Genomic DNA, 23,078 nt, shown 5'->3' with positions numbered 1-23,078 from the left:
GCAACCCACGCAGGCACAGGGAGAACACAGAGGCACCGTGGATCATCGTGGATCATCGTGGATCATCAGTCATTTGTTGGAAAAAGTGTTTGCAGTAACTTTACTGTAATTAAAGCAAAACTATTAACGGCTTTTACAAAAAGTTGCTATAACTAGATTTTATCCGTTCTCTTTGCTTATCCTTATGAGGGCCGCGGGGGGGTGGAGCCTATCCCGCTACCATAGGTCGAGGTGCAGGCTACATCCGGGACAGCTCGACAGTCTGTTGCAAACAATTATTGTAAATTTATTGTAGAGTTTGTGTATATTTTCTTTACAGTAAATGTAATTGACTCTATTTTAACTGCTACGGCCCAGAGCAGTGACTCTCGGCTTAATGACCTCACACCGACGCTAGGTGGCAGCAGCTGGAGGCAGATGTGAGTGTAGCAGCTTTGAATATGGAAATCAGCCCCACTAATCTCAGCTGCACACATCACAGAGTGGACTTCAGCAGCACAGTGGAGGAAGTCTGTGCGTCAGAGCGAGCCTGGATGAGAACTCTGACCTGCTTCGGTCACTGGGATCATCTTCACGGTCAGCTCCTCATCTTCTTCTTTCATGAATCAAACGTAAAGGCGGCAGTGTTTAGTCTTCAGTGACTCGGTTCATCCTGACTGGGTGGAACTGCTCTGAACACTAACTGCCTGATTTCCTGCAACAATCAATCCCACTGTTTCTAATTGGACGTGGTAGCGCCCCCTCCTCCTCTTCCTCCGCTCTCCGCTTTATTGTCACTGACATTCGGATTATTCCCTCACAGCAGCAGCAGCGCGCTCCTCCTCCTCCTCCTCCTCCTCGTCTCCTCCGTCCGACAATGCGGCCACAAACTAAGGATTTATAATTTCTCCGTCGTTTCCTCCTCGTCTGCACGGTAAGAGAAAGCTTTCCTTCCTTCCTCGTCTTGTTTCGCTTTGAGCGTTTCTTTAAAATGTTTTCGTGCTGCTGAGCCACGCGCACGCGAGACAGCGTGTGGACGCGCACCGCGTGAAGTGGGTTACCGGTGGGAGCTTTGGTGTTGTGCTCGGGCTGTTTGACTTTAACTTGCAGAGAACTGAGCTGCGTGTGTGTGTGTGTGTGCACACGCGCGCGCGCGTGTGAGAGAGAGAGACTGCTTGCGCGCGCTCGGTGGCTCTTTGGATCCGAGCCGTTTGTTGGGGACCATCAGCGCTGGATCCGCGCACCCCCCCCCCCCCCCCCCCCCCCCCGTGTTTACTGGACTCACTGCTGGACAGTCCGCGTGCCGCCGTGCACGCCTGCAGAGGTGACGGGGTCGCGCTCATACAGGATTTTTTGCCTGTGATTGGCCGCTCTTCACCGGAGTAATCTGAAGTGGGCCCCCGGAGGCTCCACTGACCCCACTCTCATATCGACCCCTCTAATAGAAGACACTTACACCCCCACCCACACCCCCACCATCTCCTCCAGAATTTTGGGTGGCATATGGCTGCTTCTGCTCCGAGGCTCACAGATGTTCGGCTGTTACATCAGCAGCCTTGTTTGGAGACAAGACGCTCAAACCACATTCTGCGTGTGCGTGTGTGCGCGTGGGTGTTAGTGTCATTATGGGGGCCTGTGGCTCAGTAATTGCTATGGTCTGATCTCGTTGTGTCCTCACTGGAGAGCTCTAATCCTCAGCTGAAAGTAAGCTCGCGCAGAAAGAGTCAGAGTGATCCGGGATGTATTTCAGTGGGAAATATGCAAATATCATCTCTACAGGAGGCAGCATCTGTGGGCTCGATCTGTGATTATTCACCTTTTGCAGTGTCTGCTCTCCCGCCTTCACAGGAGGGAGACGTGATCATGTTTCTCCCGTCAGCACTTTAGAAGCAGGTCACAGTCGAGGTACAACGCAATAATATTCATTATATTCTAAAACTGTGGAACAGATTCCCCAAAACACTCCAGATGGTTAAATAAATAAATAAAAGTTACCATTTGAGAAGCTGCAACATTTTCCCCCCTTTAAAAAATGTTTTGGGAAACGGCTTCAGTCATGGATAAATGTTCAGAATCAACCAACAGACAGTCCAAGCAGATTTAAACTGTTTAAGTTACACAGAAATATTAAAGTCAAGACAACAAAGCTTGGCATAAACTGACCAAGCAGTTTATTAATGTGACGCTCAGTGTTTTCAGACAAACACTGTTGTTCCTGCTCTTGTGACTGAACCCAGTACACAACCTTCAGGATAAACTGGGCCCATCAACTGTCTGAGTGCTGATTAGCTCTCAAAGACTTGATTAAAAGACAGGATGAAGCACCTGCTAGCCTAGCAACAATCAGGCTTTTTCAAAGACGCCGGAATCACGATGACCTTCACCTTCATACGGGCTGGTTTTTGTTCACTGGGCCTCGGATGAGACTGTTGAGGTGCTGCGGTACGTTTCATTGGTTGGGAAGCCCTCCGTAGGAACACCAGCTTGCTTGGCTTTAGATCCAACTTCTGAAATGTAGGATCTAAATGTTTGTCTCACCTCTCAGCTGCTGATTACTGCTCAGTCCGATTGTCTCAGCTACGACCGTGATTGTAGGAAACGATAAGCAGGCTGCGTGCTGTTTCACTGAAATTCGAGTGACGGCCTGATGTGTTTATGTTGTATTGTTCAAAATCGAAACAAAGTTACTGTGTCAACATACGCAGTAAGACGCAAGCAATGATATTACAGGCAAAAACTTCAATAACGATTCATGATTCCTGTTTATGCCACTTAGTGTGGATTCAATTCAATCATCTGCACATTCAAGAATTCCAGAAACCAGTAAAATGACGAGTCGTTGTCTCACAGTTACAGTTACAAGTAGGGGTGGGGGAAAAAATCGATACTTTGTAGCATCGTGATATTTTGTTTGCTAATAATGTATCAATACAGGGACAGCAGAAATCGATACTTTGTTGCAAAAAGGTTTTTGTGGAATGGAACATGCTCTGACTTCAGAGAATCCTGACATTCCTTCACTGTCCAAATGTGTTTAACTTGTTTTTGGCAGCAATAAACATGACAGTTTACTTATTTTAATTTAAGACATGTTTTATTTTAATTAAGTTTAAAACTTTTTTATTTAATGTAAAATTATATTTTGTTTTAATTTACTTTCAAATTCTTCAGTTGCTGAAGGGGCTGCATAGTTTTCATAAACTGCATAGTTCAGAATAGCTATAATTGTACCAGATGGTTGATTCAGTTAAGTTGGACTAGACTGTAATACAAACCGTTCAGTTTGTCAACAATCAAACTGAAATGAGAGAAAGACTGAGTGTGAGACTTTGATATTAGAGAAAATGAATATTGATAAAGTTTACCTTTATGTACAGAATCTGAATATCGCAAAATATTTTTAAAAATTGCAATAATATTGTATCGTGGGATGTGTGGTGATTCCCACCTCTAGTTTCAAGCTGCAGAGACTCAATGTTGAAATCGAGTCCTGCAGTTTGAGTTTGTTCGCGGGGCGTTCAGAGGCCCATCTGCAGCTCCGGCATTCCCCAAAACTTTGTGGCTTAATTTTCTGATGTAGGATAATAAAAATACTTTTGGGAACTTTTGGACTCCAAGTAAATCCGACTTCAGGTTTCTTTTCTGGAAATTGATGCCGATTAGCAGCCTGATCTCATGAATCCTGCATCACCTCTGACCCCCTGTTACAATAACAGACACATAACAAACATGGGTGATGACCCTGCAGTAAACATATTACATGAATCTGAATATTATTAAGGATTTTTTCAGGATAAAACGTTGAATATTGTGACCGATGCTGAGAGCTGACCGCCTGCTGTTGTGGGCTTTTCTCCAGGCGTGCTTCGCGGCGGTTTGCAGCCATTTCTTTGCTGTCAGCAGAAGTAACCGTCTATGTTTTGTCTTTACAAATAGCTTTTATTGAGCTCTTTAAAAGCCGCTTTATTGTGCGATGTGACAGCAGCGCAGTGGCCTCACAGTTACAGAATACGAGGCCAGTTTCCGGTGAGAGCATCAGTCTTCTGCCTGCTTTATCTTCACTGCTGCTTTCTGCTGGATTAGTCGAGGATGTCGAGCGATGCCTTTTCAGTCTGGCGCGCCTGATCGTGGTATCGCACGCTCACAGATGGCCCAGAGACGGCTTAAAAAGTTGTCAGATCAGCTCTGATGCGCCGACGAACTAGTGCGGTGCGTCGGACGTGACGAAGGACGGCAGCTGGCGGCGCTTTCAGAAATCTGGCTTTGAAATCTCGCGTCACGTGATTGAGTTTGTGTTTTAAATGATACGTGCACAACTTTACTGTTTGCCTCAAACTGAATGCATTAAAAATTATGTCTTACAGATACTACAAAACGCATACAAACGCCTCTATTAGTCCAAAAATCCTTTGGTTAGAAGTCATTTAATGCACAGCACTGTGGGTGTCGTATCAGCGCGCGTTCATTTCAATAAAAGTCTGAGATCTTTTTTCTTTTCTTTGGAAAAAAAACCCAAAAATCTTTTGATTCAAATGAAAAATGTAAGAAAACCACTCAGAGTAAATTATTCCATTTAAATGTTTAAAATTGTTTTCATCATCGACTCTCTAAAGTAACACCAAAGAGGCTTTTTATAAACATCTTTATTTGAATATTTAAATACGAGCATCACTAACGCACCGCAGTATTTATTCATCTACAAAGAACCAACTGACCCTTTTAAAATGCACACAAACTCAACTAAACTCTAACACGAGGCAGTAAAGATGTGACACGTTTGCATCGAGATTTTAAATGATCTCAGTCAGGCTCCAGGTGATGACATCACCACCCTGAACGGGAAATGCAGGTTTCCATTGGCTGCTGCTGGCGTGGCCCAACATGAGCCCAGAGAATGGGAGGACTTTGAGCTCTACAAAAACGAAGCAGATCTGCTGGTTGTTGGCGTGTTGCGGTGGAAGCTTTGCAACTATGAAATGTTCAAAAACGCTGATGCATCATGAAAAAACCAGAGATGAGGATCCACCATCAGCCACACAACGATGATTCTCCATGATTTATTTATTATCTTTGGCCCTGAAACTTGGTCCCGTGAGCTTCTCGGCTGTGGACGTGCGACCGTGTCAGATCTTTGCAGCTCCTCCCTCTGTAGCCTGTGGTGATGTCACCGTGTGCTTTGTGATCAATCAACGATTTCTTGTAAACACACTGAACTCTTTATCAGAATTTTAACTATTTATGAACGTGCTGCACATTTATTCATGTGCATCATCACGAAACGACAACAATTCATTGAAAGGACAGAAAATAAATAAATATCGATAAATTAATACTAAATTATTTTCTTTTCATGTTTATCTAGAAGCTTTCAATTTTACAAAACCTAAAAACACAGAAAAATGAACATTTTGGACGTTAGTGTGTGACGTAAATTGAATGTTATATTGAATTTTACTCAGTCTGAACACAATTCAGTTTTATTGATATATCACAACAACAAGGTCGACCCTGCATTAATACACACAGAGAAAAACCCAACAATCATATGACCCCCTATGAGCAGCACTTTGGCGACAGTGGGAAGGAAAAACTCCCTTTTAACAGGAAGAAACCTCCAGCAGAACCAGGCTCAGGGAGGGGCGGGGCCATCTGCTGTGATTGGTTGGGGTGAGAGAAGGAAGACAGGATAAAGACATGCTGTGGAAGAGAGACGGAGTTAATAACAGATATGATTCAATGCAGAGAGGTCTGTTAACACATAGTGAGTGAAGAAGAAACACCCAATGCATCATGGGAATCCCCGGCAGCCTACGTCTATTGCAGCATAACTAAGGGAGGATTCAGGGTCACCTGGTCAGCCCCACCTGTACACTCTGTAAGAACACCGAGCCACCTGCGTGTGTTAGCATTAATCGACGCTGGATGCTAAACCTATTTTTGTGTTCACCTCTAATGTGAGGGAGAGCTTACACGCTGCTGGAAACCAACCAGCTGGATGAGGATGAGTGAAGCGGCGCCGCTTCACTCATCCTCATCCTCAAATCCTGATAGTTGGAATTCTTAAAGTATTCCAACTATCAGTTTCACTCATAGTTGGAATACTTTAAGAATTTCCCATAAAGTCCAACAATCATTTAGTTTTCCTGGTCCCTGCAGAGCGGCGCCGCTGACCCAGCTGACCTCAATCGGAGTCGACGAGCTCGTCGTCCGTCTCTGGTTGGTGGTGTCAGGAGAATCTCAGCTGATGGGTTTTCAGCGAGTTTTTCACTGAAGCTGGAATATTTTTAACTCTCGCCTAAGCAGCTTTGCCTCTGATCGTGTCGCCTCATATGAATTAGTGTCAGCTCATCTCATTTCTTAGACTCGGCGTGTAATGCTGCACTGCAACGCCGCCAGAGTCCAAGTGTTGGGTCACGTCTGTACGACCGTCAGTTCAGAAGTCAGCAGAGAACGAGTGAGAAGCATAAGACTGTGGCTTCTTGTTTTAAAACCAAACTAATTATGAAGAGCCTCGTAATAACTTGATGATGTTTTAGCGTCGAGGTGTTGAGCTGCAGCTTTTAGCCGAATGTGACAGAAGATGCAGTTTGACAGATTTCGGCTGGCTGTTCTTCCCGTCTGTACGGTGCACTCGAGTCAAAGCGGCCTCGCTCTCGCTGCACGGCGTGCTCCCACTCAGTCACTCAGTCAGCCAAACACTGCCGGCTGCATATCAACCAGCCACATCAAACGGCCCAGTGATGCTGCCGCTCCGTCCTCGCTGCTTTAAAAGGAGTTTAATCTGGACTCTGCTGTAGATGGGTGAGCGTCGCCCGTGTGCGCGTCTGGGAGCGCGCTCGGAGCGAGAGGGGTGGAGATTTTAGGAAGCATACTTGCATTTCAAAGTAATGGGCTATTTATAGGGCAGTGAGAGAGAGCGAGGGGGGGGCAAAGCGTCCACTGCCTGTGGCCTGTTGTTGTTAGCATCGAGGAATGCACCAGTGGCTGTAGTGATAAGGATGGTGTGTAAGGGTTGCAGCCACAGCGTGTTACTACACACAGTGTGTTTTAGTCGCAGTGATTAGACTGCACGGATACAGACGTGCACGTTTCTGGGATCAGGCTAATTTATGCTGTTGCGATGGAGTTGAAAGGTGACGGCGAGCTCTCGGGCCTACAGCGTGTCTGTTTGTGTATTTCTAATCGCACAGAGTTGATTTCATGTGTGTTTGTTACCTCGCTGCGTGTGTGGAACCAATCGTAGAGAAGACTGTGATCATCAAAGGTGCAGATATGGATCGTGCAGGGCAGCCGAGGCCCGAGGATGACCACGTGGCTTCTGGGATGCGTAAAGAAATTAACCCGGCTTTGTGTGCGAACATGTGAACGAACAGGGAGGTAGCTGAATCGCCGGATGTGCGAGTGCGTAAAATGTCAGGGCTGCTCGCTGTTTTCCATGAAATCCACGGCCCGGGAGAATCCACGTGAAACACTGATCGCTTCATTTTTTTTCTGATTAAATCCACTAAAGTCCTGAGGGGGAAACGGAGAGGAGAGCTCTGAGACGACAGGGATCCAAGGGAGCAAACGCTCGAGCTGCGTGTACTGTAACGAGAACTTAACTTCATTTAAAGAAGATAATCAGTGTTCCCTCCACAGCACACGCGTGTCAGCACCGCGTGTTTCAGAGGAGCTGCTGCAGAGTGAATCCGTGAGGTGGACTCTGAGGTTAGCAGGTTACATCCAGAATAACTGAGGAACTGTGTGGGAAATTAAACAGATGAACCAGAAAAAAGGGAAAAATCATGTTGAGATTCTCAAGAAAAAACATTTTCTGAATCCACTTTTTTTTGGAGGACTTGGAGGTGTGGTCTCCGACTCTGCATACACCCAAGAGGCAGCATCGCCGCACCGCCCTGCAGCTCACACTCTAGGGCTGCCATGATTAGTCGACTATCAAAATCGTCGATGACTGATTTAATAGTCGACGCGTCGTTTGAAGCGTTGTAAGATCACAAAAGACGCAGGAATAAGTAGCAGGATTTAAGAGTGTAATAACGGACTGAAACAGAAGATGGCAGCACTGCATGTACAAGGATGCCAGCTGCCGTTAAACCCCGAAGAAGAAGAAGCTGTGTCCCAGAATTCATAGCGCGGCCCAGCTCAGTTTCCAACAATGGCGGCAGCTAGTTAGTTTTAATATTACTCTTATTATTCTTTCTGGGTCACAAAATAAACGTTTAACATATTTTCAGGCGAGAATGTAGCTGTGTAAACCTCAAATATCTGCTCAGTTTATCAAGACACCACATATTTTCAAAAGCGCTCCGACGTTTTCGGAGACGTCTGTTACCCGCTAGCTCGATAGCTAGCCGGGGGCTAGGCTAACTAGAGCCGTGAGAACACCGGACTCCCGGCTAATCGTTTTCAAACCCACCGCTGTCTTTCGCTACTCAGGTTAAACATGATATATAAGTCACTTAGATAACTTAAAAATGTTATTGTTTGGCTTTTTTCAGTATTTTATTTGTTCCTGAGTAAATCGGTTTGGTTGAAATTAAAGTTATAGTTTTTACACAGCTGAATAAACGTCAAGCAGACAGCTGATTATCAGAAGTGTGAGATGATCCAGAATTTACTCCGGTGTCCTGTTATATTTTAGATAGCAAGGAGTTTATTAAACTTCACCGAAACAATCTGCAAATGTCATTAAAATTTAATAAACTATCATCTTGTCTTTATTTTTAGTTAGCACATACCTTAAACACTTAAAGCTGTAAGCTAATGATAGTTATATAAGAGCAGATGCTGCTGGTGCAATAAGCTGTACGTTTTACGTCCAATGGATGATGATCTGATTAGTCGACTAATTGCAAAAATAATCGGTGACTAGTCGACTATCAAAATAATCGTTTGTGGCAGCCCTATCACACTCTTTGGTTACTGCGATATGCTGGTTTCTCTCATCCTGCCCCCCTCTCCCAGTCACTGTATATGGACCGATGGGTAAGAGTAGCTGTTTGCAGTTGAAGAAGACTCTGCCTGGACTGCTCGGCTTGGAAAAGTGTGCTTTTTCTTTTTTAAGCATCTGGTAAATAATGGAAGATGTCGACCCGCCTCGGGGCGTACTCTTTCCATTCCACTGAAAGGTGAAGAGGATAAGATCTCTAACCTGGTTGATGCCAGCGGCTCAACATTCGGACACGTTGCTTTGACACACAGCAGCTACGAGGGCAGCAGGTTAATCTGCTGAGGAGCTGCTCACAGAACACCACTGAGAGCCCGACTCGGCCAATCCAGCCGCCCGTCACAACCACGGTGACACTCACAGGAAAAGGAGCCACTGCTAAAGTCCTGTGTGTGGTCACCAAAAGTATATCTGCAGTGTTGAACATCATGCTGAAAGGGATTCCTTTCATTAACATCTCCTGCAGAGGTCTTTCACTCCAATATTTTCACTTTGAAAGGATATCCGGAGCTTTGTGCTCAGACAACCTGTGTAATATTAAACAGCAGAAAGACAAAGTTTGAGTCTCTGGTGGATTTAGTGACGCATTCAAGAACCAAAGAATCAGATATTTCTTTCAGGACTAAAGTTTGGGTCTCAAACCGAGGAGAATGTTGTCGTGTGCATCGACAGCTTGATATAAAACCTTGTTGTACTGAAACATGTTGTTCTCGTGTGTCACTTTTCACACACAAACCTTTTTATTTACATTTCCTCATTTTATGGATCCTTTGCCTGACAGCAGATTAGTTGCAGAAATGTGCGTTTGAGGCCGTTACCTGCTGCGAGTGTCGTAAACGTACAGAAACAAAGAGCGGAGCTGAACTTGGAGGCTCTGTCTGAGCTTTTAATGACGTTGCTTGCACTGCAGGGGTTCCTGGAGTAAACTCTTTATCGTTTTTATCTCGACTCCACTTAAAGAAATTCATCTTTCTGAAGCGTGGCGCTGTAGGATCTTGTGGGGTAAACACACTCGCATCGATTTGTTTTTTTTTTCCCAACACAAAGCTTCCTTGGACGAGCAAAGCTCCGTGTTTGGGTGCTTTAAACTTTATTTTACCATCCAGTTATTTCCAGGCTTTTATCTGGAATCCAGGACTTTAGCTTTGATGTCGATGCCCACCAAGTCTCCTGTGTAAAGATCGTCTGTGCTGCAAACTTTAGTGGCCTTCTACCTCAGAAAAGCCCCGTAAATTGTGCTCTCTTCTTTAACCCAACCTGTTTTTAAAGGGTGAGCACTGGCTTTGCTCTGTTCTTTGCTCTCTTTCACACAGGTGGAGGTGGCAGCAGAGGTGTGTGAGGGTTTCAGAGGCTGCTTTATTGCAGGAGGGTTCGTCTCCCTGGTTGAAGAACAGAAATTTGATAACCTTCACAAAAAGTGTAACGCAGCATATTCTTGAATTCAGACACAAACATTATGAAGTAGAACAAGGAGTCAAAAATAGATCAGACGGCTTCAGACTGAGGTTCTGGGCTCTGCAGCAGGAGTCTGACAGCAGCGGTGTCGGCGTGATGAAACAGCCGCTTTCTTTCTTGTTTCTCATCATCACGGGCCAGACACCGTCACTCTTCTGACATCTTTGCCGGAGCTGCATTGCAGTAAATAAAGGTGAACGTTGGAGAAGTAAAGGGAGATTTGTTGGTTTTTGAGCACAGCTCTGTCACAGAAATAAGAGGTGTCATCAAAACGCTCCGGCCATCGGCATCTGAAGAGAAAATGCACAATAACTCATTACATGTGGATGATCTCATATTCAAGGTCATCTTCTCGGGCGTGTTCAGTGAATTCGTACACTGTGTGCTCTGTGGCTTCAAACCTGCTTAAAGGGCAGCTGTGGACTTGTCCTACAAAGCCAATTTGTTGTGGAGGATGGTGATGAGTTTCCACACCTGAAGCTTTGTTCACCAGAATTTGTATAGCGCTTTACTCGTCCCTAAGGACCCCAAAACACTTACGGAGGCGAGGCTGCCGGACACTGGCTCCACCGGGCCCTCTGACCACCACCAGTAGGCAACGGGTGAAGTGTCTTGCCCAAGGACACAACGACAGAGACTGTCGGAGCCGGGCCTCGAACCCGCAATCTTCCAATTACAAGACGAACGCCCAACTCTTGATCCACGATCGCCCCACAGAAGGGTTTGACGTGCTGGAGGAAATCTAACATGCAAACAGAGGAACAAGTGCAGGGACGCACAACAGTGTCGTGTTTGTACTGCCAGCTTTACTTTCTCCCTGTAGTAGCTTTGCATTCTTGGTGTGTGTGTGTGTGTGTGTGTGTGTGTGTGGTATATAAATATACTAAAATACTCTTTTCTGGCATCGTTGTATTATACTCGGTTGTATATAGCATTTGTATTCTATTTTATTCGATTGTGTATATTATTTTATTTTGTTCTATTCTGTTGTGTACAGTTGTGTACAGTATCTATTGATATCTTTTTCCAGTGTTTTCCTTTTTTCTAATTTTCCGTGTAACTTCGAACTGTTTTCTTATCTTAAGCCAAGCTTTCCATCTTTCTTGTGTTTTTACTCAGTCACACCAGCCCTCTGCATGTCCTCCTTCACTACATCCATGAACCTCCTCTGAGCTCTTCTTCTCCTCCTGCCTGGCAGCTCCATCTTCATCACCCTCCCTCCTCTGCACATGTCCAAACCCTCTCAGCCTCTCCTCTCCGTCCCTCTGATGGACCCATTTCTGATCCATGCAGCTCAGTGAACATCTGAACATCCTTGGCCTCCACCCTCTCCAAACCACCACAGCAGCTCTCACCACCATCTTTAAACCTTCCTTTCACTCTTGCTGCTCTCTTTCTGTCCCAAACCGCCCCTGACACTCGTCTCCACCCGCTCCACCCTGCCTGCACTCCCTTCTTCACATATTTTCTTGACCGTGGGTATTTAAACTACTGCCAGGTTCTCCTCCACCTGCTCCCTACTCTCACTACAGATCACAGTGTGGAAACACAGACTCCTCCACGGCTGATGTAATCCCACCCACAGCTTGAGCCCACCTCATACATGTCCTGCCCCACCCTCACAGACTTCTCCCTCATAAAGCACATTTTAGATTTCTACTAATGGCTCTGAAGAAGTCAGCTGTGGGGAAATCGGTGCAGAGAAGAAGTCGATTGATTTCAGTCGGGTGTGGTCTCGTGTCTCTCCTGTTCATATTTTGTTTCCACCCAGAAATCTGACAGAAAACGCTTGAAAATGTATTTATTTGGTGTTTTCATCTGACTACGCCCCCCTCCACCACACTTCTTCCAGATTTGATTGCTCCACCTTCTCTGGGGTGAAAATTGGGGCTTTGCTGTCCAGTTTGAGGTTGTAAACTGAGTATGAAGCAGATTTTGGACATAAAACCTCCTGATTGGTCAGTAATAAAAACGGACCATCCTTGAAAAGCACAGATAGCAGTCTCTCTATTCTCTGATGCATTTTGGGAAACGTAGGCTGCACGGTGAGCCTGACTGGCAGCAAGTGTCAGACCGGCGCACATCACAGTGAGTAGCATGCACAGTGACACAAACATGATGCAGTTATAAGAGCATAATAGCTTTATTGTGCAGTAATGCAACACTGGAGGCCGAAGTGTGGAACACGATGTCACACATGGAAACAATCACCGCTCTGCTCCGAGCGCTGCGTCGTGTTGCTGCGACAATACGTCGCATTATTCCAACTTCCAGGCAGACCTGCAGCTAACATCCAGCCCTCTGCTGAAGAACGGGCGCCTTGTTCACGTCAGCAGAGCGCCAGGACAACAAAATATTCTCCACAGATGCCCTCTTACATAAGCTGTCCCTCTTCTTCCTCACAGAAATCGAGGTCAGCGTTAATTGAAATTCAGACACCTATTAATTAGTGAGTAGTCTTCTTTCTCCCGCTGTCTCCTTTCCAGCCCTCGTCTTTGTCTCGCCGTTTCATAACCGCTCCTCTCTGTTCTTTCTCTTTTCTACCTCCTCACTCCTCCTCCTCTGCTCTCGTTCCCTCACTTTCAGGCCTCTCTTGATGATTGCCACTTTCGTTCGGCTCCTCAGATCAAGCCGTTTCGGTTGACGTCTGTGCACGCAGCTTTGAACAGCCGCTCTCTTCGGGGAGCTTCGCGAGTCGCTCTCCTCTGGGATGATGTTGGCTGCGGATTAATCGGCATCCGGTCCAAATCGCTTTCTCAAGCTGCGATCCGCTGGTTATTTATGAGACGGCCAGTCGGCTTGTCAAGCAATTTGTTAATTAAAGGAACTCGGGTGGACTGAGAGATTAAAGTCAAGTGGCGGGAAATATTGACGGTGGAAGTGATTATTCTGCTGACTGAGCCGCTGACCTGCAACCATTTCTCATTCCTGTTTAGCGCTCAGGCTTCGCAGAAGTGATTTTAAAGTCAAAATGATCGATTGTTGATCTTGATTTAAGCTTTGATATGTTTTTACTAGTGAACCTGATAACAGTCACCGTGCTGCCGTCTGACTGCTCTGTGCAGAATTTGGTTTTCGTGTTAGATGTTAACCCTTTAAGACCTACCATAGAACCAAGTCCACCAGAGCTTATATTATATGTTTACATGCTGTGGAGCCATTTTTGGGAGCATTTCAAGTTGCTATACATCAATACAACCATTACAGCCTAGATTTTAATAATATGTATGAATTAAGTGCATAGTAATTACATAAATTGCAAAAAAGTGCAATAAACTACAAAAAAATTGAAAATCGTTTTTGTTTTTTTAACATATATTTCTAGTTAGAGAAATTTAAGAGGCTTATCCCTCAAAACTGTAAATACAAAAAAGTTGCACAAAATAGTTTCCCACCACAGGAAATTTATTTTGAGTGTCTTCATAGTTTTATTTTTGAAATACACCAATTTTTATACACTGCAGGAAAAACGAAAATAAATATTATGATGCAAATTTGCAAAAAAGCAGCATATGCATCAAAATAAACTATTTCCAGCAGTGCAATATGAGTCCTAAGCATCCCAGAAACCACACAGAAAGTCATAAAGTCAAACATAACTTTTAAAAACACCAGTATAGGCTCATGAGGCCTTGATGGTAAAAAATTACATTTCCGCAAAAATGACGTCACTTCCGGTTTCGGGCAGGTCATGGAGGACATGCGATAGTTCACGCTGATGGACGTAGGAAGTGTTATGAACAGCTGATCGGATCGGCAAAGCGTGTTTCTGGAATATTATGTTTTTGTTGCTGCAAGTGCTTTTTATGCAGTTTTTGCAAAGCTATATGTGGAAGGAAACTGTGACCGAGGACAAGCTGATGGCATAAGATGTAAGTACAACTCCTCCGGTTTCATATGCAAAAAAATTATTGCGCTAGCTCACGTGGTTGCAGAGCTACCGGGATTTAAAAATAGTTACGCAAAACGGAGCGTGCTGCTCTGACCGGTTTTAAAGGGTTAAACCATCCTTCCTGCAGGCTGCTGCTCAGCAGGTTTGTTCCTGAGGATGATTGAACAGTTTGCTCTTCAGCTTTTACCTCAGGAGAGATTAGGACAGCAGCTTGTTCTGGTCTTAATGACCAATCAGCTTTGCTTTTGCCGTTCATGGCCATGAAGACCAAACATTCGATTTTACTACATCAGTCAGTTTTGATTGTAACCTGCCCATTTTCCCCTTCCAGCGGCAGCTCGGGTGGTTTGCTTGGATGGCAGACGGCTGCATGGGTGTGTATCGTGCATCGGTCAGCTGCAGCTTACATATCAGTGAGAGAAGCACAGAACGAGTGCTTCACTGTCTTGTCAGCACAGACGTGAGAAACTGGAACAATTTCTGCATTTCAGAGTGAAGCGAAGGTCACTGTGTGTCAGAACGTTAGCTTCAGCGGTCTGAAATATCACCCAGCTCGAGGAAGAGTGAGGCGATGTTCCATTCTCAAATGGCAAAGAGTCGTTAGCTACGTCTCCTAAGATTAAAACAATTCAAGGATCTGAAATGGAAATGGTCACATCTTACATGTATCTAGGGGTCATTATAGATCAGAATGTGTCATTTAAGACTCACATTCAAAGCCTTGTGTTGAAGTTAAAACTAAAACTAGATTACTTTTTTAGAAACCAATCCTGTTTCTCCAAGTGAGAAAACATTTGATTCGTGCAACCTTTTCACCTTTATTGGATTATGGTGACCTGCTTTTTATGAATGCACCTGCCCACTACCTAAAGAGGTTGGATACTGTGTACCATTGTGCTTTACGTTTTATCACTGGCTGTGGAAATCGTGTACATCATTGTTCTTTGTATGCTGCTGCTAAATGTCCATCATATTCGCAGACTCTCCCATTGGTTGGCCTTTATCTATAAATCTCTCCTTGGGCTGGTTCCATCTTATTTATGTGTTTATATGTGTAAAAACACAACCAATACAGCCTTCGTTCGAACAAAATCATACAATTGATTGTCGCAAAAATCAGAACAGAATTGGAGAAAAAGGCTTTTAAATACGCTGCCGCTGCTTCCTGGAAAAATCTGCAGAAGGAACTGAAATGATCAGAATTGGGAGAGTTTAAGTCTGTCTTAAAGGAACGAGAGAATAACTCTTTTACTCAGTGTGATTGTTTTTAATGTACTCTTAATTTGATCTGTTATTGTATATTTTACACATGTTGGTGTGGGATATTGTATTTGTTTTAAATGTTATATACCTGTGTGGTATGTGACTTTTGTTGCCATGATGCCAGGTCTCTCTTGGAAATGAGATTTTTAATCTCAATGAGATTTTTTACCTGGATAAATAAAGGATTAAGTTGTAGTTGTGGTTCCAAACCATGTTTATGTTTTTTGAGCCAAAAAGAATATTTTTGTTTGAGCGCCTCTACCTGCTGTTCCAGCTACATGCTAACCAGCTACATGCTAACCAATCTGACAGCTAGCTACATGCTAACCAAGCATGCTAGCTGTCAGATTTGGCCCTACAACTCTGATGGCTCATGAAAAATGTGGTAACATGTTAAGTTTGGCTGTGGGGGTGTAGATGTCCGCTTTAGTGTCTGACTTAAATGAGTCTAATTAGAGCTGAGAGGAGGGGACTCCCCGCCTCCTGTGTTTGACGGCGTGGGACCGTCACAGGTGAAGGGGGGCAAATCTCGCTGGTGGTGCAGAGATGGACGTTTTCTGAGGTGTTGCCAATGTGATGGGGTTGGTGATTATTCATAGTTCTGTCTAATTGCTTGTTTGAACCTCTTTCCTCCATCACGCCTGTTGCACGTTCAGACATGTTGAGATTTTGGCTTTCGAGGAAATTTCCTGGAAAATGCTGATGCTTCCTCTGGCAGCGTAATTTCAGTTAGCTTAAGGGGAAATCTTTTGATCCAAAGGTGGAATATTTTCAGTTTACTGCCAATCATTATTGTTAGGGATGCACCGATACCGATACTGGTATCGGGTATCGGGGCCGATACTGTAAAATGTGTGTGTACTCATACTCGTAAAAGTTAACCGATACCATGAACCGATACCAACTTATTTCATTAATCAGAGGGTGGCTTGTCATTTCTGTTGTAGTTTTTTAGATTGGCCACTAGGGGGACATCCCGCGCTAAACAGGCACAGGGTTAGACGAGTGAGACTGGCGGCTCCAGATAAAAAAGAGAAACTGGAGGCTGCTGTAGCTAGGCTAAACAAAATGTCAGCAGTGTGGAACAGCCAACTTTAACTCAGGTTTTGGAAAAGCAATGAAAAATGTCAAGAGAAAATCCACGGGCAGTTAAAATAACAGAGGCTCTGACTCATTTTATCGCTCTGGATGACCAGCCAATGCTGGTCGTGGAAAACATAGAATTGCACCGTCTTCTCAGCATACTCGAGCCGTGATATGAAATTCCCAACCGCCCACACATCAGAGAGATAATGGTGCCAAAACTTCTAAAGAGGTAAAGACAAGCAGTGTGTGTGCGATGTCAGTTCTTGGTTTAACAGCACAGTGGACTGATGATCCACGGGCAGATGAGGAGTTCGTCAATGCCAAATACTTTCGTTATTTTGTTTGTTTGTTTACAATATGGACACTCTGCAATAATTTAACAGTTTATTTTATTCTCAAACCTAATTTGTATTTATTTTATTCCAAACAGAAGTGTTTATTTATTATTCTGAAAGCTCGAGACAGTGCCAATAGTTCAGTGATATTTTGTTAAATTACAACGAGGAGACTCTGCAATAATTTAACAGAAGTGCTTATTTTTCACTTTTTTTGTGGTCATTTTTATTAAGATTTTATTTTTTATCGGCAGGAAATATAATAAAACCTGTCTTCCAATTAATTGTATTTGTGTGTGTGTGTGATAGAAGTATCGGTTTTTGTACTCTGTATCGGCAAGTACTCAGATCCAAGTATCGGTATCATATTGGTTTGAAAAAATTGGTATCGTTGCATCCCTAATTATTGTTGAAAAGAGCGAATCAGAGAATGTTTAAACATTTAATAATGAATCAGTTATTATGAAACAGCTGCTAGCACGTTAATAAGTGCTCCGTTTTTGTGGGACCAGCTGACCCGAGTGAAGCTCGTAGCTTTCAACAGGCTTTCTGTGTCGTATCAGGAGTTTATCATTACTGTCAGTGGTTCCTCTGTAGCAAACACACAGCAGCAATAACTGCTGGTATGAAGAGAATGATGAGAAAACCAAGAAACATGAAAGTAAAATGCTTTTTAAATGAAAACAGTAACAAATCCCATCCTTGTTTTAGCTTCAGGCTCCTGCAGATTCTGTGCGTGACTGTCTGCAGTCAAATATCTCATGATCGCCCCGTGCAAGCATCCACTTCTTTTTTGTTTTATTGCTTTTTGCTCATATAAAGCATGCCCTGAAATTATTCCACCTTCTTCGCCGTAGTGGAGAAACCAGTCATCATGTCTTCCATCTTCCTGTTAGACTTTTTCTTTCTAGTGCAAGCAAACCCATAATAAGAGCTTTCAGAGCATCGGTCGATTTAGTGCTGCTCTTTCCGAGTTCTGTTGGTTGCAATCCTGACTTCAGTTATGATTAAACCTCCTGCCCCTGTCATGACAAAGCAGCTTGCAATGGTATTGACCGGATGTACGGTCACTAATGGATGTGAAGACTCTATCATTCTGCCTTGCACAAAAGCAAGGGTTCGCAGAAATGCACTCAGCCTGTGAGAGTGCACGAGGGACCTCGGCCCGTGAGCTGCAGCGCCTGAAGGAAGGCCACGAGTCTGGTAGAGAGCCTCTTATACTAATGCACTTAGTCTCCAGAGAAAGCTGCAGAGAAGAGAGTGGAAGGAGGTGGCGGTTAAAAAAAACTGTGAGCGAGCTTGAAAGCAGGAGGAGACGCGTGCTTTTGTGTGGAAACTCGCAGTGTTCGAGGCAGATAAGGAACAAAAAGATGGTGAAACGGGGAAAAGATGCGATCCAGGATGAGCCCGAGAGTAACGATGGCAGTAAGCCATCAGATAGCAAAGGTTGGAGGTTAATAACTCAGTGAGGGCAGCCTCAGCGGAGCGAAGAGAGCTTAGGATGAGTGACGATGTAACACGACACCCTGCAGCCCGGTTCACCTGTGAGGGTTCAAAACACTGATGACCAACACACAGCCGAAACATCCCAGCCTCGTGTGAAACGCCAGAGCGTCACGAGATGCCGGCACAAAGCCGTCAACAGGTCCCTTCAGCCCTGGATCGTCATTGTTCCAACGTGTTGGAGGGAAGCTCAGATTAGATGAGGAGAAATGAAACATTTCAGCTTGCTGAAGGAAAAACAGGAAGTAAAGAGATCAGTGTTCATTTGTGCAGAGAGGCCTGAAAAAGCAGAACAAAAGGAGCGTGTGCTATCTTGGATCTGGCGTGCAGCACTTCTGAGGCCCTCTGTTCTGTTTCTCTGCACCGTTCGATATCACACAGCCCCACACTGAGCTCTGCTTTGGCACACATCAGCAACTTTGAGGTTTTGAAGCCCAGTTTTGTATCCTGATTCTCGAGGTGCTTTGTGAAACGCAGCCTCGTTATGAAGCTCGCTTCCTTTCTGCAGAGGACGAGCGTGTCAGATTAAGCCCGAGCCTCGTAACACAAACCGCTAGCTGTTTTCTCAGCACGCCAATAGCATGTTATAGAGCTAAAGTGATCTTTGTTCGGGTATTATACTGCACCCAGGCATGTGAAAGAGAAATTTCCTTTTGAGGGACTGTGCGCTTGTCACACAGCGGGAGTGGAGAGGCATTGTTGCCCTGGCTGTTTGTATCCTTTCTTTTGTGCAGGATGATTTTTCTTTACCTATTTTTGTGCGCAGTCGCCTTTTGTTGTCTTAAAGAACTGCATAAAAATCTCTGCACATTTGGACAAGCAAGTAGATTTCATCTCTTTGTTTGCTAAGCTGCTTTTTGTGGTACACTGACATGCTGCCGTTCAGGTCTGTTACAGCCACGTTCCTGCTTCGCTTCCTCAAAAGGAAAGAGCTTCACGATCACCCGTGTTTGTGCTGAGGTAACTTCAACTCTCGGCTCGTTGCGGTAGAATCGCGAGCCGTCGCCGTTGTTTGCCGAGGTGGATTTACATTTCAATTTAAAGAAATGCCACGCTCTCCCCTCTCCCGTTATCTCTGTCAGCAAACATCAAACAGGACTCCGGTTTACTCGAGGTTCTCGAGGCCCTGCTGGTCGGCCTATAAAGCCAGCCGCGCTCTCCTCTCATCCGCATAATCGAGTTGAACACTTGCACGGCTTTCTCATATCTTATGTAGGAGCGAGCAGCCACTCGGATGCTCTCACAGCCCGGGGATCTGGGTCAAACAGCCCCGCCGATAACACTGAAGGGGACGGCTCGCTTTTGTTTTTTCCTCTTTGGAGTTCAAACATCACTAATGTCAGACGGGGTTTGTTGTCGTAGTCTTTCTGCTGTCTAAAAAAATCATCTTTTAATATTTTTTAAAAAGTCTCTGCATCATTTGAATCGTCATCCCTGGGTCAGCAGGCCTGAGATGCTCTGTGGTGGAGGCTGGGGGGGTCCGCGTTGCCAACAGATGGGGTCAAAAGACAAGAGGCGAACCGCGGCTCCAGCAGCTGCTGCACATGTTCAATTTATGTTCTGTTAGGATGAACACTGGCTGGCTGGCTTTGTGACAGCTGCTGCCGTTTGTCACCGATCAATAAAAAGAATCGAAAAGGAAAAAGATGAGGAAGAAAACGGCCCCGCCCACCGTCCCTGCATTTAAACAGAAACAGTCTGAGGACTAAATTTGATCAAACACATGGAGCCGTGGTGCTGCAGGTGATGGATGTGGAATGAATGCCTTGAACTCGCGACGTGCACGCAGCATCATCACTATGGAAACGGACAACAATGCGTTGGCTTGTAAACACGAATCTTAACATTGGGGTCATCCGTGATCCGAGATAGGAAACGGCCTAAAGGTAAACGGGAAGATTAAACATGGATCGATAAATCATAATTGGAAGAGAAAACTTTAAATAACCTTTTTAGTGCCGCAGACAAAACAAAACAGTGACTTTATGACTTATTTAGACCAATTAATTACTATAAAGTGGCCTGATTTTGCAGCCTAATCATCTGATAATCTAATCAAGTAATAATACTGAGTGTTCAGGGGAATAAGGGGCGTGGCCATAGCCCTGGAGCCTGTAGGTACGCCTGCAGGGTGAGACTGAAAGTAGGTCCCTCTCTCCATCGCTTACAGAACGATTATTAAACAGATCAATAAATGTTTTGTGATTCTGGTTGATAAGAGACCAGTCGAGACCACTACAGAAAAATGAGTTTCCCCCACCAAGGAAGTCTCTCCAACCAGCTGGCGAGTGGTCCTCGCTTCTGCGAGGTGAAACTGGTCATAGCTACTGCACCAAAAACGTTTCTGCGTTGCTTTGGTTGCATATTCCTGCAGCCACCCGTCGTTTGTATGCAAGATAACGGCTTGTCTGCAACCTACTCGCTGAGTGCTTATGAAACAGTGACAAGTGGGAAATGAGAGCCCTGCCCTTCAAAGTAAAAGCTGCACCTTTTGAATCATGTTTCCAGCAGTAAGGCCCGGCTGTGTTTCACTGCTGCTCTGTGTTGGCAAGTGTTTGCAGACAAGTTGGTGCTGTCCATGCAACCTGCTAGCAACCAAAGCAACCACGAGGTGGTTTTTGGTGCAGCACCCTCTTTGTGACCAGTTTGACTTTTGGGGGTTGCTGCATATTCACCAACCAGTTGGGGAATACTAATTTTCCCGTCTCGTGACCAGAGCTGGCAGCAGGTCACCGGCTGGTCTCTGATGACTGAGGCCACGTGCAGACGTGCAAGTGGTTTAAAATGGTTTGAGTGTACGTGCAGTCTGACCATCGTGGTTATGTCGGTTCTTTCTCCGGACCAGGACTCCAGGCTGTGTTCATGCTTGTTTTGTCTCATTCGAGGTTTTATGAAACATAATTGTGGATCTCAGTATTGCTCTGACTCTTCCAGCATCTTCTTTGATTCTTTTTCTCTGTGCAAGCTTGTGTTTCAGACTCGTGTGCAGTTTTTCCTGCTCGTCGACTCAACAACTCTTCAGTTTTGTAATCTGTCGGTTTGTTGCCCACCCACTGTGACACCACTTCTGAACTCTAGCTGAGTGTATGTGTCATGTTTTTTTGATTGGAGAAACAAGTTGCACCTCAGAGAGAATCAACATTTGGGGGATGAAACGCTAAGAACTGGATACAGAAACCTCACAGGATCATTTCAGAGTGAGGAGATCGGGCCCTTTAAATCTACGTGTCGTGTGCTGATGGTGACTCATTGATCCGTCCAACATAACCTTTTGCTGTGAATCCACATCAGGACAGAAAGTTATTCCTGCTCATGTTTGCATGTTGAAAATCTCATCGACCGACCACACGAGCTGTTTTCTGTCTCGTTGGCTTTGAGTCTCCAGGTCTCTCTTCGTGACGGCCGTGCTGATTCCTTTGAGGGTGAACCCACAGCTGCACGGCTGCCTCCCATCTGATGGTGGAGTCTGCAGGTTTAGCTCACCACGCTGTCTTCTCTTTCACATCCTGTTTGTTATTTGACTCACATTTCAAGTTCAATAAAGTTCAATAAATGCATAATGTTTAAGTTAACAGGCAATCATGTTAAATGACTGAGATTACATTTGTTGATAAAATTATCACAGTTTTAGCTGCAGTCGAGCGTTTCCTCTGGATCGTTCACAAACTTGCATGTGATCCGTTTCCAGCGAGACACAAATATAGAAAATTGCACAGGGTGCTTTCTGGCCATCAGGCTGCTTTTAATAAAACGGCTGAATGAAACCTGCACCTGTTCCTGCCACCGTGTCATCACGGCGAAGCTCTCTGAAGGCTTTTATTTACCGAGCGTCTGGAAATGGCTCTTTTCAATCAGGTAGAGCCGAGCGTGTGCGTTTGAGGACATGCCTGTGCATTCATTACTGAGAGAGTGTGTGTGATGTGTCTGACCTGTGGTTGACACACCAGCTCTGCTGATTCCCTCTGCGATGCACGAACCGAGATGAGTCTCGTTTGTGAACATATGAGGATTGAGCTCGGAGGCTGTGGGTGGAGCTTTGGCCTGTTAAGGTGGATGAAGTAAAGTGTGAAACGTCTGCGGACTAACACAGACTTTTGTGTCTTCTGTGTGATCGACGTCTCTCAGCTGGTTTCACACTGATGATGTTTGTCGCTGCTTTGCCTCCTGTGTTTGGGACAGTAACGTGGTTTCAACAGGACGTTGTGGGTGCAGATAACTCTGTTTACATGTGGCTTTAATAAGTCGATGCTTCTAACTGATTCTGTTTGATATAATTCTTCCAAGAGAGCAGGTAAAAGAAGCTGCGTCACTACATTTACACAATTCTTCCACACTCGCTGCACCTTTTTTAGGATGAGGACTTAACGTGGTCCTTGGTCAGCACCCTGGATTAATAAAGACATTAACAATCTATAAATACAATCCCAGAGGGCAGAGATGGAAGACGACAAATCTTCAAGTATGTTATCGAGAAGTTAAAGACTCGCTGACAGTGATCAGGCTCACAGGCTGTCTTTTAAATCCTGTGAATTTAAATCAGAAATCAGCAGCAGAAAAATAACAACATAAGATCCAAAATAGTGGTTCTGGATTCTTTTATCGATGCGCCCGGCCGTTT

At 44.8% G+C, this 23,078-nt stretch overlaps 1 protein-coding gene across 1 annotated transcript in view; it reads left to right on the top strand.

Moving 5' to 3' along the window:
* The first annotated feature begins 492 nt into the window (after nt 1-492).
* Nucleotides 493-23,078, top strand: part of pcbp4 (poly(rC) binding protein 4) — a 197,838-nt gene continuing 175,252 nt past the window's right edge. The window contains exon 1 of the mRNA XM_087841137.1: nt 493-913. The gene's annotated coding sequence lies outside the window, so the exon portion shown is untranslated. The remainder of the gene's footprint in view (nt 914-23,078) is intronic.

This window comes from Neolamprologus brichardi, chromosome 5 (assembly GCF_056152115.1).
Source record: "Neolamprologus brichardi isolate AB-2024 chromosome 5, ASM5615211v1, whole genome shotgun sequence".
NCBI lineage: Eukaryota > Metazoa > Chordata > Actinopteri > Cichliformes > Cichlidae > Neolamprologus > Neolamprologus brichardi.
The sequence above is the reverse complement of the archived record's forward strand: the minus strand, read 5'-3'. Positions and strand labels throughout refer to the sequence as shown.